We start from the raw sequence: 27,542 nt of genomic DNA, 5'->3' as shown, positions 1-27,542 counted from the left end.
ATTCTTGGAATGGAACTTGGGTCCTCTGCAAGTACAGTACACACTTTTTTTTTTTTAATAAAAAAAATTATTTGCCAGGTGTGGTGGTGCATGCCTTTAATCCCAGCACTCGGGAGGCAGAGGCAGGTGGACAGCTGGGGCTATAAGGAGACCCTGTCTCAAAAAGACAAAAAAAAAAAATCTAAAACAAAACCCCAAATTTATTTATATACATATAGTTTTATTTATTTTATTATTTTATTGTGAGACATGATCAAGTATAACCTAGACTGGCCTCAAACCAAGGATGACCTTGAACTTCTGATCCTCCTGCCTCTACCTGTCCGGTACTAAGATTACAGGAATAGGCCAATAAACTCAGCTCCCAAATGAAATTTTAAGTAATTTTTAATTTTTTTAATTTTATGTGTCGAGTGTATTGCCTGCATGTATGTGAGTGCACCTGTGTTGTGCAGTGCAGCAGAGGTCAGAAGAGGGTGTCAGATTCCCCTGGAACTGGAGTTAAGGATGGTTTGTAACCACCATGGGGGTGCTGGGAATAGAACCCAGGTCCTCTGCAAGATCAGTCAGTGCTCTAAACCACTGAACCATCTCTCCAGCCCCACCCAAATGAAATTTAAATCCATCTGTCTAGTCCTCTGTGACTGCTAAGAAAGCTGCTGGTATTTGTTATTGGGATCACATTAAACTTATAAATTAACTTGATTTGGGGTCTCAGTGCCTTCTTCCTGAACTCATCATCCTCCTACCCCAGCTGACTGAGTGCTGGGATTACAGATGTGTGCCATCACACACAATTTCATTTCTTTTTAATTGTCTTCCTAACATCATAGTATTTTTTTTCCTTTCATTTAATCTCTTTTGTTTGTTTCTTGCTGTGTTGGGAAATCAAACCCAGGGCTTTTCATGGGAGGCAAACACTCTACCACTGAGGTGTTACTGCCCAATCTTGTTGCTGCTTTTTTTTTCTTTTTCTTTTTCTTTGAGATGGGGTTCGCTATGCAGCCCTGTCTTGTGTGTAACCTGTGAAGGCTTCTCCTATCTCTGCCTCCAAGGTTTAGGATAACAGGTATGCAACAGCATGCTTGGTTCTGCTGTTGATTTAAAAAAAAAAATAAGTTTTTTTAAGCTGGTCATGGTGCAACACACCTCTATTCCCAGCACTCAGGAGGCAGAGGCAGGCAGATTTCTGTGAATTCACAGCTAGTCTGGTCTACATAGTGAGTTCCAGGCCATCTGGGGGCTACAGAGAGACCCTGTCTCAAAAAGACAAAAAATATTTATATTTTTTATGTGTATGAGTATTTTTCTTTAATGTACATAAGTACACCATGCACTGGTGCCATGAAATGTCCACAGACATCAGAGGGTGTTGGATCCCCTGGAACTGGAGTTACAGAGCCTCCTTGTAGGTGCTGGAATCCAAACCCAGGTCCTCTGCAAGAGTAGCCAGTGCTCTTAACCGATTAGCCATCTCTCAAGTATACGCACACACACAGACAGACAGACAGACAGGCACACACACACACACACACACACACACACTCTGCTTTGAGACACTTTGAGGCAGATCTACCTATAGCTCCAAGCTAGCTTGGAACTTGCTATGGAGTCCAGACTGGCCCTGAACTCAGAGAGATCCATCTGCCTCTGCCTCCTAAGTGCTGGGATTAAAGGTTCATGTCTGGGTCCATTTAATCTTAACAATGCCAAAATGTAAGGTCTATTATTATCATCGTTCCCATTTTACAGAAAAAAAGAACTGTCACTTGCTCTATATCACAGAAATCATTAGGTGATGGAACTGCCAGGTTGATCTATTTTGTCTATACCCCAAATAGAAGCCTAGGGAGGAGGCTCAAGTTCTTGCTACACAGGTATGAAGACCAGTTTTCAGATCCCAGCAGCAGCTACATAACGAGCAGGGCATCTCACACATGGCTGTAACACCAGCACCGAGGGTGGGAGGCAGAAACAGGAGGCTTGCTGGGGCTTGCTGGCTGCCAACTAGTTCCAAAACTTGAGCTCCAGGTTTAGTGATAGACCGTGTCTCCAAAGGAACAAAGCAGAGCATGACAGAGGAGGACACCAACACCTTCTCTGGCCTCCATATGTGTACAGGCACATCCGACTGCACAGAGGTACACATATACCACACTCACATACGTACACACAGATAAATAACTAAATAAATAAATAAATAAATAAATAAATAAATAAATAAATAAATAAATAATAAACAAATAAAAATAGAAGTACAAAGAGAGAGTACAACAGGTCTTATTTGCAGCTTACAACTTTTTGGCTGTCCCCAAAGTCCTGTGCACATTAACCACATGGAACTGCCTCTCTAGCACTAGACAGTTTGCCAGCAAAGCTAGACATTTTTGTTTGTTTGTTTTTCTAACAGGGTCTCCCTGTAGCCCCAACTGGCCTAGAACTTGCTATGCAGACCAGGCTGGACTCCATCTCCTAGAGATCCGCCTGCCTCTGCCTCCCGAGTGAGTGCTGAGTGCTGGGACCAAAGGTGTGCACCACCATACCAGGATAAAGCTAGGCTTTTAAATGAATGATGCAATACAATGTTGATGTAGGGCCCAGACAGCTGGGGAGAGTCTTCTTAAGAAAACCTGAAGATGGCCTTTAGACAGCTAGGCAAAATTTACTCCACACTAGTTGGGAAGTAGTGAGGATGATGATGGGAACTCTTGATGAAGCTAAAGGATAGAGAGGGCCTCTCTGTCCTCTCCAGGGAAGGTAATTAAATTCTTCCTGAATGATCTGCTAGCAGAAAATTGGGGGGCTAGAGGCATTGCTTACTGATAGAGCACTTGTTTTTGTTGTTGTTTTGTTTTTGTCTCTTTTGAGACAGGGTCTCCCTGTCGCCCCAGGTGGCCTGGAGCTGGATATGTAGACCAGGCTGGCCTTGAACTCATAGAGAGCCACCTGCCTCTGCCTCCTGAGTGCTGGGATTAAAGGCATGCGCCACCACTCTTGGCTCAGAGCACATGTTTAGTATGTATAAGGCCCTGAGTTCAATCCTCAGCACAATTTTTTTTTTATTCTAATGAAAGATGGATGGAAATACAAGAAGACTTTGTCTGTGAGGACCATTGCCATTGGAACTCCAATGCAGAGGCAAAATCCTTGCAAAAAGGTCCTAGCTACTAGTTTTATAGGCAGAGGATGGGGTTTCATAGTAAGCTGGCTCCTACCCACCATCCTACAGGAACACAGATCAAAACAAAACAGAAAAGCATTCCTGAGTCAACTTTAGTCAGGGTTCAATGCCTCTGTTAGTCATGTGGCTGCTTGCCCAAAGACTTAGGGATAACTCACCCTTTGCCCCTTGGTGAAAGGAGTAGATTATTCAGGGACTGAGGAGGGTAGAGATGAAACCCCTAGGACTTAAAGTAGTTATCTATCCACTTTGTGAAAAATAATGCCAGAGACTAAAGTGGTAAGGATGGATTTTAATTAGTAACACATTGTTGGAATAAGAATCCAGCAAGAGGAGGAGAGATGACTCAGTGGTTAAGATCACTGGCTGCTCTTGCATAGGACCTGGCTTCGAATCCCAGTTTCCACATGGTGACAAACAACTCTCTGTAACTTGAGTTCCAGGGGCTCCAACATGCTCTCAGCTAACAACTGTCCATAACTCCAGTCCCAGGGGATCCGACAGCCTCTTCTGACCTCCAAGGCACAACACGGGTGCACTTACCTACATGCAGGCAATACACACATACACATAAAATAAAAATAATAAAATAAAATAAAATAACTCTCTAAAAAAAAAAAGAATCCAGCAAGAACTGAATTTAGGGCTGGGCATGGTGGCACATACCTATAATCTCAGGAGAGGCAGGTAGATCTCTGTGGGTTTCAGGTTAGCTTCATCTAAATAGTGAGTTTCAGGCCAGGGCTACATAGCGAAATCCTGTCTGGGAAAAAAAAAAAAAAAAAAAAAAAGGCTGTTGCTCTTGTAGAGGACTTGGGTTCAGTTCCCAGCACCTACATGGAGGCTAACAACCATCTGAAACTCCAGTTCCTGAAGATCCAATGCCCTGTTCTGGCCTCTACAGGCACTGTACAACATGGGTACATACATGTATGCATGAAGGCAAAACACTCATACCCATAAAAATAAATAAAAAACAGAAGAAAAAAGAAAGAAAAGAGGGAAAAAATGACTAACTCAGCTCAGATTAGTACAGAAGTACTTTATTTTACTTTTTAATTTTTGGTCTTTTTGAGACAGGGCCTCCCTGTAGCCCCAGCTATGCTGGAAATCACTATGTAGACCAGGCTGGCCTTGAACTCACAGAAATCCACCTGCCTCTGCTTCCCAAGTGCTGGGATTAAAGGTGTGTGCCACCAAGCCTGGTTACAGAGGTACTTTAAAAAAAGAGAGGGGAAGAGTAGGTGTGAAGTAAGGTTCCCTGTGTCTGTTAGCTGATAATTAATGACATCAGGATTTTAACCTCCCACAGAGACTAGGAGACAGAGTCCTTACCCTTCTGTATGATCACATTGGAAAGCAAGGGATTTCAAGTCCTTGAGATTCTCTTGAGTTGTAGATTTAAATATCATAAGCATCTCAAAGGGACAAATGGAGCCTATTTAAGCCTTTTGGTAAATGCCTAAGAAAGGGGAGATGGCCAGGGCCTATAGTTAGGTCGGTTAAAACAAAGTTAATTATTTTGACAGCCTAGATCTTTCTGAGCAGTCATTTTAAGGAAGACTATGGACATGCTAAAGATGTAGCCTTAGACTATGAGAAACTGGTAGTTTTTAAGGATGTGTATTTTTTTAGAGATAGGGTCTCTCTAGGTAGCCCAGGCTGGCCTTAAACTCTTGATCCTCCTGCTTCAGTTTCTGGAGTGCAAAAATTACAGGCTTGTGCCACCATATCAGACTATAAGACTTTTAATGCAGGGAGGAAGGGCACAAAATTAATTGTATTGAGAACATGGATGTTTGTTTGTTTGTTTGTTTGTTGAGACAGGGTCTCACTGTTGTCACCCTGCCTGGCCTGGAACTCACAAAGATCCATCTGCCTCTTCTTCCTAAGGGCTGGGATCAAAGGCGTGCCTGGCTCAAATGTGTCTTTTTTTTTTTTTTTCAGGGGTAAGGGTTGAGACAGGGTCTCCCTGTAGCCCCAGATGGCCTGGAACTCACTATGTATGTAGACCAGGCTGGCCTTGAACTTAGATCTGCCTGCCTCTGCCTCCTTAGTGCTGGGATTAAAGGCATGAACCACCATGTCCAGCAAAAGTGTTATTTTCTTTTTTAAATTAATTTATTAATAAGGGAGACATGACACAATACTTGGTGAAAACATACTTTCCTGTGTCCTGGTCCTATTCTTTGTAACCCAGTGAACTCAGTATAAACCCTGCAAGACATAAAATTGAATGAGTTTTTAACCTTTAAAAAAGATTTCCATTTCATTTTAAAATATACTGTTTCTTACAGAGACTCGTTTTTATTTTTTAATTTTATGTGTATGAGTGTATTGCCTGCACGTGTATAAGTGCACCTGTGTCATGCAATGGAAGAGGGCATCGGATCCTTTAGATCTGGAGTTATAGACAGTTAACTGCCATGTGAGTGCTGGGACTCGAACTTGGATCCTCTGCAAGAGCTGCCAGTGCTCTTAACCACTGAGCCATCTCTCCAACCCCCTCAAATATATAATTTTTAAAGCAGAGGCAGGATAATCAGGAGTTCAAGGTCATCTTCAGCTACACAGGAAGTTTCAGACTAGCTTGGACTACAAGAGCCCATTTCAGAAACAAAAATCAAAACAAAAAAGAATATTTCACAGTTTTTATAGGCCAGGTTGAACTCTAGTCAGCTTCAGAGGAAGCTAACTAGAGTTTGGACAAAGGGAGAGTCATGATCACCTTATAGCTGGAGAGTCAACTCTCCCCTTCAGGAGTTTGCAGCTCTGAGGACACAGTAGGCTGTGAAGAGGGCATACCAGGACCAGAATGAACTTTTGTCTCAGACCTGATAAGTCAGGATCTACTTTTCCACCGGTCACTCTCAAAGCTGTCTTAAGTCATAATTCATCCAGAGGTACCAAATTCTACTGAATTGACCCTGTCCTAGACATCTGATATCACACTCCTGATACTTCCTGCCCCATTTTGCAATCAAACCTTCTTAGTTTAAGGGGAATTTCAAGGGCCTAACATCTGGCATACTTTTCAGCCAGATGTCCCATGCAATATTTTTCTTTACTGGGTACAATTTTTGTTGTTGTTTTAATTTTGGTTTTGTTTTTTTGAGACAGGGTCTCCCCATGTGGGACCCATGATGGCTTCAAACTCATTTTGTAGGCTAAGACAACCTGGAATTCATGGTAGATCCTCCTGTTGTAGCCTCTTAAGTGTTGGATTGTAGGTATAAGCCACCACACCCTGCGTTGCACTTGTGTTTTAGTATTAAGAAGAACATTCCTAGCTCTGGCCTGTGAGAAGGCTCAGCAGATAAAGGCACTTGCCACCAAGCCAAACAACCTGAGTTCTATCCCTAGGACTCACATGATTGAAGGAGACAATTGACTCCTGCAAGTTGTCTCTGACCAGTACATGTGCACCATGGCAGATACACACATGCACACACACACACACACACAATCAGTCAATAAATGGAAAGAACATTATTTCTGGCATACATAGCAAGACCCTGTCTCAAAAGGAATAATGGAAAAGATACTCCTGTTCTAAACTGGATTGAGACCTGCTTTCCATGCTGATTCCTCAGATGTGATTGTGGTTTTTTTATAATTTTTTGTTAGTTTGGAGACAAAACTTCAGTGTGTTTCCCAGACTGACTTGGAAATCAAGGCAATTTTCCTGCCTCCAGCTCCCAAGTGCTGTTTTCCAGACCTATGACACTGTGCTTGGCTCAGATGCTATTATATCCTATATCCATCCATACTTGAAAGACAATGCCAGAAGTGTAGCCAACAAACACCAATAGTAATAGTGTTCTTGAGACCAGTAGCATCAGCATCTCCTGGGAATTTATTAGAAATAGACATGCTAGGGGCTGGAGAGATGGCTCAGCATTTAAGAGCACTGACTGCTCTTATAGAGGACCTGGGTTTGATTCCCAGCACCCACACGGTGGCTAACAACCATCCATAACTCCAGTTCCAGGGGATCTGATGCCTTCTTCTGACCTTCAAAGGCATCACATGACACAGGTGCACTTACACACATGCAGGCAATACACTCATACACACATAAAATAAAAGCAAAATATTAAAAAGACATAGACATGCTGGGGTCTGGGGATGTAGTTCAGGTGGAAGAGTGCTTGCTTAGAAAGCCCTGGATTTGAAACTCAGCACCACATAAACTAGGCATAGTGGCACAGCTAGTAATTCTAGCACAGTGGAATCAGAAGTTCGAGGTCATCCTCACTTATATAGTGAGTTCAAGCCCATTCTGGGCTTCATGAGTCAGACAGACAGATTTTTAACGTTTGTTGGCCAGGCACACCTGTAGTCCCAGTACTTGAGATGCTGAGTATGAGAATTGCTGGGAGTTCAAGGCCAGCCTAGGCTATTTAGTAAGAAGAAAAAAAAGGGAGAAAAGAAAGGAAAGAGAAGAGACAGGCAGATACATTCTGGGGTCCCAGCACTAATGAACCAGAAACTGCTAGCTAGGGCCAGAAGTCTACGTTTGGCCAGGATCTCCAAGGGGAGCCAGTATGCACCAGTTTGAGAACCATATGCCTTCCAGAGACGTTCAGAGGACAGACATACCATAATTAGCTTCCTAATGGCTTGGAGGTAGATTTGAAAGTTGAAGAAAGGACTTGCGAAGAAAAGGCATGGAAGAATATTTAAAATGCGTGCGTGTTACCCTAGAGAATTGGAAGCTACTAGCACCTAAGAATGAGATGAACTGAGATGTGTCAGTGGGTGAGGGCTATAGGAGTCTAAAAGACATTCCTCACAGGTGGAGTACACTCTGAGAGGATAAACTCCATGCTCACATCGTTGCTGGAGCCTCTCTTTCCATCCGCGTGGACGCAGCGGCCTTACTGCAGCTGCAGCTTGCAGGGCCAGGGCATGAACCCAGCTGGCTCAGGTCGTGGCTCTTGGCAAGAGCAAGCAAAAACAGTCCCCTTCAGCTGGGCTCGGCCGCAGCTGATCACAGCCGCGTGTGAGAGGCATCCTCCTCTACTTCGCATCCTTTGATGAGCCAGGTACCCAATCGGGCTGGGATACCACAGACCGCATGGTTCAAGCCTCATGTCGCCGGGAGCCGGGTCGTACGAGAAATAAGAGAGTCTCTTACTACTATGCCGTAGCCCCCTGAATCCCAGCCGAACTACAAAGACCATGATCCCAGGGGCTCGAGCGCACTCCTTTCTGGGAGTAGTAGTCCTAAATGCAAGTCCCGCCAGCGGGTCCTACACTAAAAGGACTACATATCCCAGCATGCCTGCGTGAGTGGGGGGGGCAGGAGGGAGGGGAGAGACCGGGAGGATGTGAGTGGGGAGGGGGTACCGGCCCCCTTCCCCCACCCTTCCCTTCAGCTGGGCTGGGGTGGGGGGAGGGGCCGAGCTGAAGAGGCGGCCGCGGCGCTCCCGGAGGGCAGGGCCAGGCAAAGGCGGGACTGGCCCGCAGCTGGGGGACTGGAGAGCTGCGAAGCTAACGGGTCCGGGCTCTGGAGGAGGCGGCGGCGGTGGCGGCAGCAGCTTTCAGCACGGGCGGAGGCGGCGGCAGGAGCTGCAAGCATGGCCCGCGCGGCGCCCAGCGCTGACTGAGGTGCGCGGGCCGGATGAGGGAGGGCGGGATGCGGGGCGGCCCGGGGCCTCATGCTGCCCCAGACCTCCTCTGCGCGGGTTGCGGTCTTGGCCCAGAGGCCCAGACCCAGCGGGTCCAGCTTGGCAACTTCCCCCCGGTCTGGGCGCCGTTTGGGCGGGGGTCCGCTTGCCTTGGCCTCGATCAGTATCCCCGCCTTCTGCTCCTGCACATCTACCCGGCTGCTCCCGGTCTTCCAGGCACTCCTGTTCCACTCCTGGCCGGCAGCCCCCAGCCCAGCCTTTGGGCTCCCGGTCCAAATCCCCACTTCCACCCGGTACCTAGTTGATACCCCGGCCTCGGACGCTGTGGCCCCTTCTCCATCCAGAAACCCCTGCCCCACTCATCTTGGCCAGTAGCTGTCTGCTCCATCCACACCTCGCCTCCCCCCACCCCCACGGCCTTTTCCCCCGGAACTGGCACTGTCCCCTAGCCATGCTCTGTGGCCTAGTTCTCTCTGATAAGACCTGACAGCTTGACCTCTTTCCTACTTTGGAGAAACTGAGGCATGGTGCAGACCTGAAACGTGGTTAGTGTGACCGTCCTGCGGACGCTGGCCAAAGTCCTGTCCCTTGTCGCTCCTGTTCTTCCCTGCCTTGGAATGGAAGGCACATTTCTTCCCTCCAGTTATGTCCCTGTGACTGAACCAAACTTCCCAGTCCCTTTTGAAGCCCTGGGCTGAGCCCTCTTCAGTTTCCCCTTTCATTCTTCTACTTCTGGTGTTCCCTTCTTTGCATAGCCCTTAGCCTGGAGAGACTCACACGCCAATTGCTGCTTGCTCAAGTTAGCCTTTCTGTATCTCTTGCCAACTGCATCCATCTCCCATTTTGCCTCTTGCTTTCCAACTGCACATTGGGAAGGATTCAGGGCACTCTGGTGGTCCTGGGAAGTAGCCATTCCTATCCTGTAACCCACACTCCTAGCATGTCTTTGGGACAAGGGCTGGCCATCCCTCTTCCTCGTGCTTGGTGGCCTCAGGAGTCCTCAGGGATGGAAGGGTACCATTTACCTTTAATGGAGGTAGTGGCGGTAGAGGACTCTGGTCACCATATCATGAAGCTAATCTGGCTTCTGCTGCTAACTTTGGAGGAGGTTACCCCTTCAGGGAGAGATGCCTGCTAGGTGCTTTGAGCCCTTTGTGGAGGAAGACATAGTGTCTGTAGGCGGTGTTCTCAGGTTTAGTCTCGGTGCTTGGGATTTGAAAGGAAAAGGGAGGGAGGGCACACAAACTTGCCTGCATAATTCAGCTGCTTTGGGGATGGGTCATCTTCCATCGACAACTTTTCCTTTTTTACCCCAGTTCCTAGTTTCCTAGTGAAAAGTAGAGCCAGGAGAAAACCCCTGATGAGCCATCAGGGAGGGAGGAGATGGTCCAGGAGTTTGGAAGGGTCCTGAGTGAGCAGTCTTGATCTGAACCAGATGGTTCTCTCTGCTTCAGCAGCCCCCCTTCCATGTTCCCTCCCTCTTTGGCTGTGAATAGGATGTTTTTAACCTTGTAACTTGAGAATGAAGAAGGGAGGCCAGGGGGCCAACTGTCTGTATGAATGTTTATGTCTACATCTGCACACTGCAAGCTTGCCGGGGGACTGTGGGAGTGTCCCCACAGTGTGGAGTTCTGTGGCATGCTGATGGACCTCTACATGCTTTTGGAGCCTAAAGTCAGATAGAGCCAGTATTGAAACCCGTAAGAACCGATAGAGTCAGACAGGGTGGCCACACCTTGTCTATCCCAGTGTTCAGGAGGCTGAGGCAGGAGGATCACCATTTCAAGACCCCATAGGCTATATCATGACACCTTGTCTCAGGAACCCGAACGAGGGGCCTGTGACATAGCTCAGCGGGTAAAAAAGATACTGCCAAACAAGCCTGGAGACCAGAGTGGATCCCTGGAACCCAAATTAGTTAGAAGGAGAGAACTAACTACACAAAATTGTCCTCTGACCTCCATATATGCATTGTGGCATGTGCACCCTCACCCACACATCATGCGCACGCAAGCACACGCTCACACACAATTTTTTTTAAGAAAGGACTACTAGACTACTGGGTGAGGGAGAGTACGACTTACATACCACCACTGGATGGGCTGACTAGACTCCAGTGGGCACATTTACACTGAAGGACGTTGGGTACAAACATCTGAATGTATCAGCATGTATGGCAGAGTACATAGGGTTTGGTGGGGGGATAGCGAGAGGCATGCATGGGGGAGGGGGTCTGGATGTGAGTGGGAAATGTATGAAATTTTAAAATCTTAAAAAATTTAATGGATGCCGGGCGTGGTGGCGCACGCCTTTAATCCCAGCACTTGGGAGGCGAGTTATTTTCTCCAGTGGTGAGTTTCCCATGCTCCAGTAAACAATTCCCTGCTCACCTTCATTCAGGCAATCCTGATTAAACTCAGCAGGAGCAAAAATAATAACAAATAAACCCAGTAAGTTACAGCAATAAAAAGACATGAAAACCACACCTTTAATTCCAGTAGGGGCAGGCGGATCTCTGTGAGATGGCAGTCAGCTTGATCTACATAGTGAGTTCTGGGTCATCTGTGCCTACAGGGACACTGTCTCAAAAAAAACAAAAAAAAAAAAAAATCAATAGAGCAAAATAAATAAATAAATAAATAAATAGGACTACTAGATGTGGTCCCATGAATCTTCTTCCCCTTAAGGCAAGCCTTGGGGTGAGGATCACTCTTCTTGGGAAGGCTGTTTCAGAGGAGTCTGAAACAGCAGGATTCAGGGTGTGGGGAAGGCTAGGCAGCTTGGCTCCCCCTTCAGCTTGAGTTTTCTTTTTATGGTTATAGCAAGAGAAGGGGGAGGGGGGAGAGTAGGATCTGAGGAGGGGGTGGAAAATGGATTTCTTTGTTGTTCCAGAATACATTTCTGCCTTGTAGTGATTTAGTGTATTTGCATTTTGTTTTGTTTCATTTTTGAGTCAGTGCAGTGTATTATGTAGTGCAGGCTGTCCTCAAATTTAATATGTAGCTACGTATGGCTTTGAACGCCTGATTCTCTTGCCTCTGCCTCTAAAGCCTTGGGATTACAGGTGAGTGCCACCATACCTAGCAGTGAGTTTGTGGATGTTCTTTAAAAGTCTCTTTATTTCTGAAATGCTCCATCTGCTCTGTCCTTGGCACATAGTTGGTGCTCAGTAAAGTTGAAGTCGAGGGTGGGTTTTTTTTGTTTGTTTTTTATTTGTTTTTGTTTGTTTGTCTGTTCTATCTTTCTGAGGAAGGATCTCCCTGTAGCTCTAGCTGACCTGGAACTTGCTATGTAGACCAGGCTGGCCTTGAACTCACAAATATCCATATGCCTTTGCCTGCCAAGTGCTGGGACTAAAGGTGTGTGCCACCACGTCTGGCCCAGGTTTTTTGTTTTTAATTTGTGTGTGTGTGTGTGTGTGTGTGTGTGTGTAGGTCAGAGGAAAACTTTCAGGAGTTCCTTCACTATTTCTATCATGTGGGTTCTAGGCATCAAACTCAGGTTGTCAGGCTTGGCAGCAAGCACTTTTACCTATTCAACCAACTTGCCAGCCATTGTTTTCATTTTTTGTTTATTTATTTTAGGTTGTTTGACTTATTTATTTTTATGTTATGTGTATGAATGTTTTACCTGCATGTATGTAAGAGTACCCTTGCATGCAATGCTCAACAGAAGTCCTCTGGAACTGGAATTATGGATGGTTATTAGCTGCCATATGGAACTGGAGTTATGGGCGGTTGTTAGCTGCCATGTGGGTGCTGGAAACTGAACCTGGGTTCTGTACAAGAGTAGTCACTGCTCTTAATCACTGAGCCATCTCTCCAGCCCTGTTTTTGAAGCAGGGCTTCATTGTGTAGCCCTGGCTGGCCTGGAACTCCCTATGTAGACCAGACTGGCATGGAACTTTTGTCAATCCTCCTCTCTCTTGTCTCCTGACTGCTGGGATTACAGGTGTGTGCCACTGTGCCTGGCAAAGCAGAGGCTTATGATTAAAGGTTTGGGGCAGGTGCTTTTTGCACTTGAGCAGGCCTTGGAGTCACTGGAGAACTGATTAGGGCAGAGATGCGTAGGCCATGCTGACAGAAGTTTTTGATGCAGGCAGTCTGCAAGTGGCATAGAATTTGGAACTCTCCTCATCTCCTTTAGACTAACAACCCAGACAGATGAAAGTCCTAAGGAAGACTTCCTTCCACCTTACTTCCCCACCAAGGTTTGTGGTAGCTCTGCTGTTTTGGCCTTTTTCTTTCATTTTGATGCTGTGCAGTTGACTAGGTTAATGAGAGGCCTGCCTTGTGGGGCTGGAGGTTTCAGTCTACTGTAACCATAGCTCCATTGTTCTTGGAAGGAAGGTCCCATCACCAAGCAGGATGTCTAGGAATCAGGACTTTGGAAAAGGGTGGCTGCATAGGCACAGGAAGCTAGAGTAGAGACAGACCCTGATCTGTCCCATGCCAGTTTCCCAAACAGAGAGGATTAGGATGCCTGCCAGATATAGTCCTGTTATGGCTGCACACTGGAGAGGATGCCTAGGAATCCAAAATTTAGACAAACAGGAGGAATCACGTTGTGCTCTGCAAAACATTTTCTATCTGTTGTTTACAGGCCAATGAGAAGTAGAGATAAAGGAAAATATAGACAGAAGGCAGATAGAGATCTAGGTGGGGTTACTGAGGAACAGAAACATAATACTGTGGGTCACACAGAAGTCCCCACACTCCTGATTCCAACTCTCAGGCTGAGCATCTGTTAAATCAGTTCTAACAGCTCAAATAATGGCTGTCATTCATCGAGTGCTTACTGCTAGGGAGTCCTCGTTGCAACATTGCAAGGTTAGCGTTGTTGTCACTACTACATGAATGAAATTTAAAGTAAAACATCCACAGCTAGGAAGCTCGCTCAGTCAGTAAAAAGCTTGCCTTGCAAGCATGAGGACCTGAGTTCAATCTCCAGCACCCACATAAAAATGCCTGGCATGGTGATGCTCACTTATAATCCCAGTACTTGGGAAGCTGAAGTAGGGGAATCATGAGTTCAAGGCTAGTCTGGGCTACATAGCAAGACTGTCTGAAGAAACCAGAACAAAATAAAAGTTAACAAGAGAAAAGCGTAACAAATGTATTTTTATTTAATCATAGTTTTACATGCTATTAGAGTTTCAGATTGAAGATCCAAAGACCCTCCAACATGAAATATCCTTTTTTTTTTTTTTTTTTTTTTTTTGTCTTTTTGAGACAGGGTTTCCCTGTAGCCCCAGCTGGCCTGGAACTCAGTATATAGACCAGGCTGGCCTCGAACTCACAAAGATCCATCTGCCTCTGCCTCCCAATTGCTGGCATTAAAGGTGTACGCCAGAAATTTATCTCAGAGACAGTGGTGCCCAGTAATTTTGTCATTACAGCTTGAGATTCACATCCCAGAGAGGAAAATGTCTGGTTGGCCCAGCCTGGGCTATGTGTCTTCCATTGGTGAGGCAGGACTGGCACAACAGGTAGCATCCTTCTGTACTATCTCCAAAAGCAGAAGTCGACGGAGGGAGAGAAATGGACACTGCAGACACTGCAAGAGATCTGCCCAAAAAGGTGTTGGCGAGGACTTGAGTTGGCAGGTGGCAAAGAGGTTAGTGTAATGAGTTACTGAGCCATCCAAGGGCAGACTGATATGCAGCCAGGTATAGCTGGGTCATCAGGGGAGGAGGAAAGGAGGGAGGATACAGAAAACCAGATAGGACCCAAGTGAGATGTAGTAAAGGCTAGAACTTGGCCTTGGAAAAGGAGTACTGATCCAAGAGAGGTTGTGAAAGTCAGTATCATTTTCTGGAAAAACACTTGATTCTCTCGAGTTGTGTTGGTGCTGTGTTGGTGATGAGGATCAGTTCTTTAGCTGAAGGGTCACTCAAGGGGAAAGGTTTTCAGGAGATTAATATGTCTTTAAAGAAACTCTGTGTGGGTACGTACCAACAGCATACCAAGAATCCTGGTCAGCTCCTTATTTCTGATCCCAGGCTGCCTAAGGTTTGGAACATCGAGTCCCAGAAGCCTTATGCAGTGTCCTGAACACAACTGGGACTTTGAGGCCAGCTCAGCACTCCTACAACTTCTTTCTCCACACCTTAGGCTGGGATGGACTGCTTCTTCCTTTCCCTTTGGGTCTTTCAGTTCCCATACCCCAGCCTCGCTTTACACCCCATATTTCTATGTATCTGAGTCTTCCCAATCAAAGGGCCCACTCACCTCTCTGGGACCTGTATTTTCTTCCTCTCTGCTTAGAATACTATGTTGCTATTAACTATTAGGATTGAACCCTCCAAGTACTATTTCCCAAGGAAAAAATCTGAACTTTGCATCTACAGAAAGCAGACTTTTTCTTCATTTATGCAGGACCCGCCGGGGACAGTTGCCTGTGTCCCTGACCAGCTGTTCTCAAGTACTTCTTGTTGCCTATTTATACATCGTTATTGCAATTACAACATATTGTCAGTCGTGCATACATGTTGCCTTTGCGCATCTCACCTAGGGCTCTAGGGCACAGGCTGGGCTTTGGGCCACCCCAGATTTCTAGCTAAGCCCCTGGAGAAGTTTCCTCCTTTAGAACTGGGCAAGAGGGAGGGAACAGGGTCCACTCAAATGGGGCATGCAAAAGAGTACTCTGTCCTCATGGACTCCCAGAGCAAAAGGTCATCTTCCTGGAGCAAAGTAAGCTGTTTCCTTCTGTTCTGATCTCTATGATATTTTCCCATTTGTGTGTGTGTGTGTGTGCATGTGCGTGTGTGTGTTCGTGTGTGTGTTGGTCTTTTTGAGACAGGGTCTCCCTGTAGCTCCGGCTGGCCTGGAACTCACTGTGTAGATTCACTCTCTTCAACTCACAGAGATCCGCCTACTTCTGCCTCCCGAGTGCTGGGACTAAAGGCGTGTGCCGCCACCCCCCCATTAATACAGAATGAAAAAAGAGAAGAGACAAGTGAATCTAGAGGTAAAATGTAATTTTTGCTTATTTTTATATGGACGCTAATTAAAAGAAAATTTTTTGAAGCCGGGCATAGTGGTACATACCTTTAATCCTAGCACTCAGGAGGCAGAGACAGTTGGATCTCTGTGAGATTGAGGCCAGCCTGGTCTACATAGTGAGTTCCAGGCCAGCTGGGGCTACAGGGAGACCCGCTCTCAAAAAAAATTTTTTTGGCTTATTTATTTATGTGTATAAGTATTTTTCCTGCATGTATGGAAGTGTATCATGTTGTGCAGTGCCCATGGAGGCCAAAAGAGGGCATTAGATCCCCTGGAACTGGAGTTATGGACAGTTGTTAGCTGCCATGTGGGTTCTGGGAACTAAATCCAGGTCTCCTGCAAGAACAGCCAGAGCTCTTAACCCCTGAGCTATCTCTCCAGCCCATGGATGCCAAATTTTTATTTGTGAAATATCAGTATTAACACAACACACATAGTTCTGATATAAATTGTTAGAAAGCTGGGGCTAAGCTGGGTATGGTGGTGCACACCTTTAATCCCAATGTTCAGGATGCTGAGGCAGGTGGATCTCTGTGAGTTCAAGGCCAGCCTGGTCTACATAGTGAGTTCCAGGGCAGCTGGGGCTACAGGGAAACCCTCAAAAAAAAGAGAGAGAGAAAGCTGGGCCTAGAGAGATGGCTCAGTGGTTAAGAGCATTGGCTGCTCTTGCAGAGGACCAGGGTTTGATTCTCAGTACCATGTGATGGCTAACAACCGTCTGTAGCTCCAATTCCAGGGGATCTGACACCCTCTTCTGACCTCAGCAGATACTGCACCATGACATAGGTGCACTTCCATATGTGTAGGCAATACACTCATACACATAAAATAAACATAATATATATTTTTTTAATTTTTATTTTATCTGTTTGAATGTACTGCCTGCATGTAAGTAAGTGCACCCATGTTGTGCAGTGCTGCAGAGATCAGAAGAGGGTTTCGGATTCCCCTGGAACTGGAGTTAAGGATAGTTTGTAGCTGCCATGTGGGTGCTGGGAATCTACAGGTCCTCTGCAAGAGCAGTGCTCTTAACCACAGAGCCATCTCTCCAGCCCCTAAATAAAATATTTTTTTAAAAAGGTGTTAGAAAGCTTAAGAGGGTCTTCAGCCTAGCCTCTTTCTTCAGATGGAAGGCCCTCTTGGCAAGTGAGAAGTCCTGGAAAGCAGAAGTTATTTCTACTGAGGTGGTAGGGGAATGGGGGCAGCAGGATCTGTGTCTTCTGCCTCTGAGGCATTGTTCTCTACTCAGCAGGACTTGATTTCTCCCCTGGCCTGGCATATGATCTGAGCCCATTGGCATCCTTTTTCCTTTTATTTTGAGATGGCATCCCATCTGGCCCAGGCTGGCCTAGAACTTGCTATGTAGCCAAGACTAGCATCAAACTCAGTCCTTCTGCCTCTGCCTCCTGAGTGCTGGGATTACAGGCGTGTGCTGTCATGTCCAGCACATCGTCCTGTTTTCTTTTCTGTTCTTTTCTGATTGGGATCAGGGTGAGGTTATGCCAGAGAGAACAGAAGGCTGCCTAGTGCTATGTGGTTAGGACTGAGGCCATCCTCGGGCAAAGAGGCCTCTCTGTTTCCCAAAGTGTAGCATGGCAGCGCTCAAGGGACCCTAATGTATTGGAACATAACCTGGGGACGCTGAGGAACAGCCCTTACTGCTCTGCCTCTTCTGCTATGAATCTTTTAGGTATTAGAGTCCTAGCCCTGTGGGTAGGCCCCAGCCTCCCAACCTTAGCAGGTCATCAGCCTTCAGAGAAGAAAATCAGCAACAAATGCAAATAGCTAATTGGTCTAGAGGGAATTGCTCTGGCCAGAAAAATGAACAAGTTATTTGTTCTTGTTGTTAAAGGGATCATGAAGGGAAGGGGCTAGTAGTGAAGGGGATAGGAAGAGAGAGGTGTATTGTAGAAGTGGCATCGGTAAGGGAATTGCAGGGGTAAGGTGGGGTCTTCCTGTTCTGCTACCCCACAAGTATACCTCCTCCCCCACTACATTTCCTTTGCTTTCTTTGTACATTCCTTTGATTTTAAAACGGACCCTACAAAGATAGATGAGAATAGGCTGGGTCTCTCTGGCCCCCATTCCCACTCATATCCAGTTAAAGACAAAGCACCTGTCATTTGAAGCACATAGTGACTTAGAACCAGAATGCCAAGAGGAGATTAAAGTTTCTGTGGATGTGTGTTGAGTTCTTGGGCTGTGCAACAGACAGCAACTCTAGGGACTCAGCTAGGTGGGAAAGGCTGGAGATACTTCTCCATTTAGCTCTCACATTCTCTAGGAAACAATGTAAGGCCTGTGGGGTTTCCTGTGGTTGGCCTTTCTGTCCCAGAGGGCTTGGTGACCCCCTGGACTTGTGCCTGTGTAGCTCCTAGCTGGTTCCTCAGGCCTCCAGCATTACTCAGAATACCCTAAGTACTCTGGGTAGGGGAGATGGTCCTAGAGACAGATAACCTTGCCAGAGTGAGAACAGTGAACCTTCAGGAAGATGCTGTGACATGGGGAGCAGATCAATAGTTTATATCAAGGAGGTTCAACTCAAGGCCAGGGTTGAGTTGTTTGATGAAGGAATGTCCTCAGTCCCTAAAAAGCAAGACATACTTGATCTTAAAGTCACAGTAGGCAAACTTCTAGGAGAATGTGCGTTTTCTTTGTTCCCTGAGTGACGTACTTTGGAGATGACGTCTCCTACCCATACTGCTAGTCTTGGCAATTCTTGCCCGTCACTGATCTGGGTCTACTCTGCCATTCATCTTGTGTAGGAAAGGGAGAAGAGCCAGCAGGCAACCTCGCTGTTGGCAGCCCCAGATATCCCTTAGATATTCAGGATAGGGAAGCAACTTGTTTGCCTAGGTAGCCCAACTTTCATAGTCCAGTGCTGTCTGATAGGATGCATATATGATATAAATAGCCTTAACTATCCATAGCGCTGTGTGACCCACAGCAAGTCACTGCTCCTCTCTGGGCATCAGAGTCCATGTGTGACTAACGAATTCAGAGGGCTGCTGAGGGATTTGCTCTCAGACCATCTGGTCACCAACAGAGGAGTACCACATCCTCAGTAGGAAAGTAGAGTGAGAGTCCAGAATGGCACTATGTGGTCCAGATGTCTGGAAGTTGGTCTGACCTTTCTCCTAGCCTGCTTGAATGCATTAAGCAGCAGACAGGCAGTTCTGGCGTCTCTGGAGAATATAGGCTCCTGCAGCCAAGGTAGCTGTTGTCAGTTCCTCTTCCCCCTCCTGATCCTCAGGCAGTTCTGTCCCAGGGTCAGGTAGAAAGGCCCATCTGGCCTCTCTTAGCATTTTTCTCTTCTTAGACTGGCTGTCCACTTAGACCCCGGAGAAATGATTCATATGATTCCTGTTTTCTTGTTTCAAGTTCTCTGTTCCTCCTTACACTCTGAGCTCTGTTCTAGCTAGGTTTTCGAAGCTCAGGTGGTAGGTTGGATAACAGACTGATCATACTAGGTGGCATATCTGCAGGATTTGAGATCCTGCCTGGCAGGGGCACTGGTAAGGTCTCAGAGGAAGATGTGAGAGAAAAACCATACATACAGAGATGCAGAGATCTAAACACAAAAAGCAAGGGGCGTTGGAGGACCAGGAGACCACTTGAGCACATTATAAAGTTTTTGGCTCATTGTCCAAGGAGGAAGGACGGGACTGAGGGGTCTGGCCAGACAGGGCTCCATGCCCTATACTGTCAGGGAGGAGGAGCAGGCTCTCCAGCAGAGCCCGGGTAGGACTGGATTTACCACAGACGATTGTGCTTGCCTGGAAGTGTGGGAGGGGTGGTTAATAAGGGCTTGTTCTCTGCAGCTTGGCAGCTTGCTAGGGGTCAGTGTGATAAGATGGAAGAGATAGACTCCTTGGGTTTTACTCGCAGACAGCTGCCTGCTCTGGGCAGCCCCACCGTTCCTGACAGACTATTGTGTGGCTCCTGCTTCATCCGCTCTTCTGAAATACAGTCTCTGGCTTCGGCCCAGCTGGATTTCCCCTGCCTGGCTGCTAGTTCCCTTTCCCATCTGGGGTCAGATGAGGTCTGCATAGGGGTAATCCTGGTTGAGACTGAGCCAATTCTGAGTCTGACCCAGAAGTTTGAAGCCACTTCAGTAGAGGAGCCAGGGCCCTGGCCTGAGTAGCAGTTCCCCACACCTACCTGTTTTAATTTTACATTGTTCTGAGTTTGTTTAATTTAATTTATTATTATTTTATGTGTATAATGTGGGGAACGATTGTGCCACAGCATGCATTTGGAGGTCAAAGGACAATTTTATGGAGTCAATTCTCTTCTTCCCTCTTTATATGGGTTCTTGGGATCTAACTCAAGTTGTCAGGCTTATAGGGCAAGTGCCTTTGCCCACTGACTCATCTCGCTGGTCCTGTTTTCTGTTGTTATTTTTTGTTTTGTTGTTGTTTGTTTGTTTGAAGTAAGCTCTCATTCTGTGACTGACCTGAAACTCCTTAGTAGACCAGGCTGGCCTGGGATTCCTTAGTAGACAAGGCTGGCGTGAAACTTGTGATGGTTTTCCCTCTGCCTCCCAAATTCTGAGATTTCAAGCACGTACCACTATCTGGCTTGTTTCATTTTGGTTTTAAGGGACCGCTGCTGCTCAGCCAAGCAGACCTGACACTGAGTACACATTTGGGGAGTCCTACCTTTGTTCCAGAACATTAGGAGGTATGACTGTTTTGGGGGAGGGCATGGAGAATGAATGGGTTTGTATTTGTGGAGATAACTTGAGCTTCCCTATAGAGATGAAATTAGAGGAGATTTCTTTAAATCTGGGGTTTCAGTGCTTAGAAGGCTCCATAGTGAAGAATGACAGCTCTTTGGATAGAACGAATAGCTGTAAATGTGGAGAGAAATTGAAAGATTAGGAAGAGGTTTAGGTAGTAAAATCAATTGGGCTTTATAGTAGACTGGCTGAGGGAGGTAGAAGGGGAGAGAGATCACAGATGACTCTTACATTTCAGGGTGAGATGGATGATGGAATCCCTTTCCCAGAAACTGGGAATACAAAAAACTGGGATGTGAGGGGCCCTATGTCGTGTGCGAGTTTGTCTGAGGCAGTTTGAGACTAAGTAAGGTACTTTGGGGTACTCTAAGATACATCATTTAAGAGGCAATATCAGGCTGGGCATGGTGGCACATTCCTTTAATCCCAGCACTTGGGAAGCAGAAGCTGGTGGATCTCTGTGAGTTCAAGTCCAGCTTGGTCTACATAGCAAGTTCCAGGCCAGCTGGGGCTACAGGGAAACAGGCAGAGCCAGGCATGGTGGTACACGCCTTTAATTCCAGCACTCAGGAGGTAGAGGGGCAGGCAGTCCCCTGTGACACTGAGGTCAGTCTGGGGTGATCTACATAGGAAGCTTAGGGCCAGCTGGAGCTACATACATAGTATATGTACAAAAAAAAAAAAAAAAAAAAAAAAAAAAAAAAAAAGAGGCAATATCCAGGAGTAGTTAGTGGCATAGACAGATCCATATTCATGGGGACGTCTAGCATCATTTGAAAGGCCAGCAATGATTCTTACTGGTTGAGAAGCACTGTTATAAAGGACCCCCCTCCCCATTGCATTCTGTATCTAGAGTCATTTTTTTGGTGGGGGGAGGGTGCTGGGACTTGAACCCAGGGCCTTATGTATGATAGATAAATACTACCAATGAGAATCATATACTATTTTCCTTGACTGCATCAGCAAACTTAGGCAGTGGCTGGGTAGCAGAATGGCACAGGTGCTGTGAATGTGGCCCAGTGATAGCATCATCTCCTGTTGAGTTTTCCCTGTAGTTAGGGGACTCTGACAGTGGGCAGTGCTGATCCCAGGCCTCCCTAGAAATCCATGCTTATCAGAGCCTCCCTTAAGGAGTGCAGGCTTGGGCAGTTCCCTGGTTAGAAAATGTCTTTGGTCCTGGCCAGAAGCAAATTACTACTGGGAATCCCACAACATCAGCTCCCAGACCACTTCTGCTTTCATGGGCCTCTGAGCTGGGGCGATCTATGGAGGATATGGGTTTAAGTTTAAGTTCAGGGCAGTCTTTTTTCATGAGATAAAAAGTGATCTCTAGGCTAGAGAGATGACTCAGGGGTTAACACTGGGTGTTCTTACAGAAAACCCGGGTTTGAATCCCAGCACCCACATGGCAGCTAACAACTGTCCGTAACTCCAGTTCCAGGGGATCTGACAGCCTCTTTCCGCCGAGGGAATTGCACAACACAGGTGCACTTACCTACACGCAAGCAATACACGCATACACACAAAATAAAAGTAATAAATAAAATATTTTTTAAAAAGTGATCTCATGAAAGGGGCTTTCTAAAATTCTTTAAGAAATGGAAAATGGTTGCATGTATGTGCAAGATTGGATCAGTTGGATTTCTTCAGTTACAAAAATAGATCTACCTCACCCGGATATTGTGGCACATTAACTATAATCCCAGCACTTGGGAGGTGGAGGCAGGAGGAATTTAAAGATCATCCTCAGCTACATAGTGGTTTTGAGAACAACCTGGACTACTTAAGATTCTGTCTCAAGAAGGAAAAAAGGAAGGAGGGAGGAAAAGAAAACAAACCCAACTCAGAGTGTCCTTTCATTAAAGGGAAGCTATGCTTCACATACCTTGGAGTGTGACTGGCTCCATCCTCCCAGAACCCTTCCTAAGACTGCTGAACAGAATCCTAATTTGGGACCCATGCCGATTCCTAGCTTGGCCAAACACTGAACTGAATGCATTTGGTGCTCTTATTGGCTGGGCCTGGGTTGCATAGCACAGAGATAGCAATTTGAAGAGAAATGATTCTCTAAAGGAAAATTGGCTTATTGTTCATTATGAAGACATTGTGTGTTGAAGTAGTGTCTGGTGTGCTTTTAGATCCACGGAGAACTTATGAAAGCTCTGTGGCCTATTTTTTATATCAGAAACCACTATAGTCAAATCAGTAGGGTTTAGTGCTATTTATAATTTACTTTGTTAAAAACTGAATTATTAGCTGGGCATAGTGGCACATGCCTGTAGTCGTAGCACTTGAGAGGCAGAGGCAGGCAAATCTCTGTGAGTTCAAGGTCAGCCTGGTCTACATAGTGAGTTCTAGGCCAGCTGGGGCTACAAAGAGACCCTGTTTCAAAAAACAAACAAAAAAAGAATTATTTTTTAAATGTTTTTATTATTTTTATTTTATGTATATGATTGTATTGCCTACATGTGTATAAGTATATCCATGGCATACAGTGCTTGTGAAGGTCAGAAGAGGGTGTTGGATCCCCTGGAACTGGGGTTATAGATGATTGTTAGCTGTCGTGTGAGTGCTGGGAACTGAACCTAGGTGCTCTGCAAGCGCATCCAATGCTCTTAACTCCTCAGCCATTTCTCCAGGCCCTTAAAAACTGAATTCCAGCATGGGCACTCAGAAGGTAGAGGTTGGAGTATCATACATTCATGTCCAGCCTGGGTTACATAGGGAGTTTCAGATTAATCTCAGCTATATAGGAAGAGCCTGTCTCAGAAAAACAAAACCCAAAATAAGCAAGTTCTAGCAGGGCATTGGTAGCACATGACTGTAATCTAAGCACTTGGAGGTGGAGGCAGGAGGATCAGGAGTTCAAGGCCAGTTTCAGCCACATGTGAGTTTGAGGCCAGCCTGGGCTATATGAGACTATGACTCAAACAGTAACAACAACAGCAACAAAATCCCAAGTAGGTAGAACTAAGGTTAAGCTGAGTACCAAGGTGGTCTGCCTTGTAGACTGGGGACTCCAACATGCAGTGCCAACCATTTCCTTGCCCTTTAGCTCATCCACAAAGAGTGATTATTTCCATGGGCTATAAGATACAGAGCTGGCACAGACAGGACATAGCAAGTGCTCCTTCCTTCTGGGACCCAGGATAATCCACATGGCAGCTGGTGTTATGAAGGGATCTGTGTGAGATTGGGGGGAGGGGGGCTTGATGATGGTGGTTTCAACTAGGTCCCAGTAAATGGAAGTTGGCCTACCCCGGCCTACTGTCTGCTCTGGGTCTGTCACTCCTGTCATCTCCCCTTACCCTGCTCCTCTGCTTCTGTGGTAGTTATTATAGGGCCTGGCTCAGGATGTGGCTGTATGGCTGTTGTACTTTCTAGATTATGTTGGGGATTTCCTACTGGGGACTGTTGTGCTCTCTCACTTCTTTGGAATAGAATATCCAGGTAAGTGGGACCGATCTGAGCAGAAAGACAAAACTAGCATTCTTTCTTTTTTTTTTTAAGTTAGAAAATAACTTTATTGTTCTGGGGAGTTGCTGGCGTCCACCCAGAACTTCTGGAACTGCTTCTTGGTACCAGCAGCCTTGGTGACCTTGAGCACATTGAAGCGCATGGTCGCATGGTCTTGCTCAGGGGCCTGCACTCACCCACAGTGACAACCTATCTGCATGTCCCTGAAACAGGGACAGGTACATGGACATGTTCTTGTGGCATTTCTCAAATCAATTGTACTTTTGGATGTAGTGGAGATAGTCCCAGTGGATGATGATGGTCCTTTGCATCTTCATCTTGGTCACCACACCAGACAGGATCTGACCCCGGATAGAGATGTTACGGTGAAGGGACAGTTCTTATCTTATGTAAGTGCCCTCAATGGCCTCTTTGGGGGTCTTGAAGCCTAGACTGATGTTCTTGTAGTACCGGGGGAGCTTCTCCTTGCCAGTTTCTCCCAGCAGGACCCTCTTCTTGTTTTGAAAGATGGTGGCTGCTTTTGGTAAGCACACTTTGTTTGAATGTCCACCATCTTCGCGGCAGCCTGCGGAAAAGAGCCAAAACTAGGATTCTTTGAGCCTCAGTTCCCCATCACCTCCAATTTGTGAGGGCAAAAATTTTTGACCCAGCTTGCCTGATCCTAGGGAGTTCTAATAAGATTGTAGCAGTGTGCTCTGGGCTTGGAGACTCCAACTTTACAAGAAGAGACCTCAAATTCAATCTTGGACAGGCATCTTACCTTGGGCAAGTCACTGTGCTGGGGCCTCTGTTCCTGAGGGTATGGGATTTTACATTAACAAACTGTTACAGGTTCCTGGAGCCTTGGGGCAGTTCTCACCAGCTCCTTGATTCTCACACAGTAAGTTGGACTCAGAATTCTGAGCTTGGGTCTGAAATCCTCTTTCATTGTACCCCTCCCTCTCTTGCATCTTTCTTCCTCTTCAGGTTATTTGCCAACAGCCATTTCTTCCCTCCAGCACTGTCTGCCAGACCAGACAATGGTGTACTCAGCCTGCTCCTCCAGCTTTGTGCCCTGGGCTTGGCTGGGCTTGACTTAGACCCCCTTGTCTCCTTAGGCTTAACTGCAGGGTCTCCTCTTGTGTGTGCCTCCTTCCACTCTGTGGGACCAGAGTTCACAGTCTCCAGTCATTGTATAGTTAATCTCTTCTGGAGTGTGTGACATTAGCAGGGCAGACATTGTCATGCCCGCTTTACAGACCCGAGGCCAAAGCAGAAAGGTAATGATTTGCCAAAGACACAACAGCCGTAGTAGCAAGGCAGTCCTGGAATTGAGGTCCTCTTGTTTTTTGTTTTGTTTTGTTTTGTTGTTTAAATTTTGTTTTCTTTCTTAAGATAGCATCTCATGTATCTTGAGTTGGCCTCACTCTGTAGCTGAGAACAGCCTTGAATTTCCGATCCTTTTGCCTCGTAAGAGCTGGGATTGCAGACGTGTGCCACCACTCTTGGTGAGGCCTTCTGTCTTTATGGTTGACTGTAAAATGTCAACTCTGGACTAGGAAGATGACTCAGTTTGTAAAATGCCTTCCATGCAAGCATGAGGACCTGAATTTTAGATTCCAGCACCAATATTTTAAAAAGAAATGCTGGGGACTAGGACCAGCATGTGGTTCCCAGCACCCATATGGCAGCTAACAGCCACCCATAACTTCAGTTCTAGGGGGATACATCTCTCTCTTCTGGCCTCTACTGGCATTGCAAGCATAGGTGCACTTACACATATGCAGGCAAAACACTCATACACATTTGAAAAAAAAAAGGCTACACATAGTTGCACACTATCTGTAACCTCAGGTGGTGGTTATAGGTGGATCCCTGATCCTTGGAGCTTGCTGGTCAGTAGTCTTGCCAGTTGGTGAGTGTTAGGCTGAGAGAGAGAGAGAGACAGAGAGAGACAGAGAGAGAGAGAGACAGAGAGAGAGATGCTGTCTAAAAAAATAAGGTGTAGGCCAGGTGTGGTGGCACACGGCTTTAATCCCAGCACTTGTGAGGCAGAGGCAGGCGGATCTCTGTGAGTTCAAGGCCAGCCTGGTCTACATAGTGAGTTCCAGGACAGCTAGGGCTACAGAGAGACCCTGTCTCAAAAAGACAAATAATAATAATAATAATAATAATAATAATGTGATGAGCTGGACGTGGTGGTGCACACTTTTAATCCCAGCACTAGGGAGGCAGAGGCAGGCAGATCTCTGTGAGTTCAAGGACAGCCTTGTCTACATAGTGAGTGCCAGGCCAGCTGGGGCTACAGGGAGACCCTGTCTCAAAAAGACCAAAAACTGATAAATAAGGTGGAGAGTAATCAAGGAGGACAGTCAACACCAACCTCTGGCCCCATGCTCATCTACGTGTGCACACACATGCATACACATCACATCCAAAACATGTATTGGGCTTATTGGGCTGGTGACTCCTTAATCTTATAAGGCAAGGCAAAGGGCTTGAAAGCATACCCTGGACCCCACCTTCACAGCTCCCAGGTTACCTGTGCCTGGGGTCTCTGATGGCATCATCATGTTGGCAATCACTATAATAGACCAGATGACAAAGTCTTTGCTCTCAGGGCCATCATAATGGACTACTGTTGGTATGTCCCTCCCTTCACTTCTTCATTCCCATTAACAGCATTAATGCCTGTCATGGATATCATCTTGGTAAGGAACTCCAAACTTGGGCCAGATCCAGAAACATGAGTCATCCTTGAGGATGGGTAGTGGAGATAGGGCAGACCTCTTTCTTCCCCCAGCCTGGCTGTTCTCACCTGGAGGTGAGGGTCAGAGGCAGTTCGGGGAGAAGGGCCAGTTTGTGCCTACTCACAGCAGCTGATGTTGCCACTTTGCAGAAGTGGCAAAGTGATTACCTAGCAACCAGGGGCCCTGCCTGAGTAGGTCACAGCATATTATCAGCTCCTCAGTGAAGAGGAAGATTGCTCAGAGGCTGAGAGAAGTGAAAGCAAGTGTGAACTGGGCCTCCTGTTCACCACCCCCCATCACGGCATCCTGGGGATGAGCTAATAGGGAAAAGGGAGACACAGGGCAGAGGTGCTTCCCAAAGCAACTTGCAGGGTTGGTGCTAGAAGTTATTAGGTGACACTGGCTGGCCATGTGCTCACAAGTTCTCTGTTCTAACTGGGATATATTCTGTCTCTTACTGTCTCTGTCTCCTCTCTCTTCTTTCCTCTCTCCTCTTTCCTGTCTCTGTCTGGATGAGCTAATAGGGAAAAGGGAGACACAGGGCAGAGGTGCTTCCCAAAGCAACTTGCAGGGTTGGTGCTAGAAGTTATTAGGTGACACTGGCTGGCCATGTGCTCACAAGTTCTCTGTTCTAACTGGGATATATTCTGTCTCTTACTGTCTCTGTCTCCTCTCTCTTCTTTCCTCTCTCCTCTTTCCTGTCTCTGTCTCCCTCTCCCTTTCCCTCCCCCTCCCCCCTCCCTCCCCCTCCGCTCCTCTCTTTCTCTCTCTCTCTGC

General features: G+C 46.5%; 1 protein-coding gene and 1 pseudogene across 3 annotated transcripts in view; one reads left to right on the top strand and one right to left on the bottom strand.

The window, feature by feature from the left end:
• Window positions 1-8,552: 8,552 nt before the first annotated feature.
• St3gal2 (ST3 beta-galactoside alpha-2,3-sialyltransferase 2) overlaps window positions 8,553-27,542 on the top strand; it is a 56,520-nt gene continuing 37,530 nt past the window's right edge. For 2 of the 3 annotated variants that reach the window (XM_008822982.3, XM_029558588.1), the window contains exon 1: window positions 8,555-8,794. The gene's annotated coding sequence lies outside the window, so the exon portion shown is untranslated. Of the gene's footprint in view, window positions 8,795-27,542 lie in introns of all 3 variants that reach the window. The other variant, XM_008822984.3, reaches the window with a different exon arrangement.
• On the bottom strand, window positions 24,083-24,589 carry LOC103725693 (annotated as a pseudogene).

Source organism: Nannospalax galili, unplaced genomic scaffold (assembly GCF_000622305.1).
Source record: "Nannospalax galili isolate Female #2095 unplaced genomic scaffold, S.galili_v1.0 scaffold568, whole genome shotgun sequence".
Taxonomy (NCBI): Eukaryota; Metazoa; Chordata; class Mammalia; order Rodentia; family Spalacidae; genus Nannospalax; species Nannospalax galili.
This window is presented reverse-complemented; position numbering and strand designations above follow the sequence as displayed.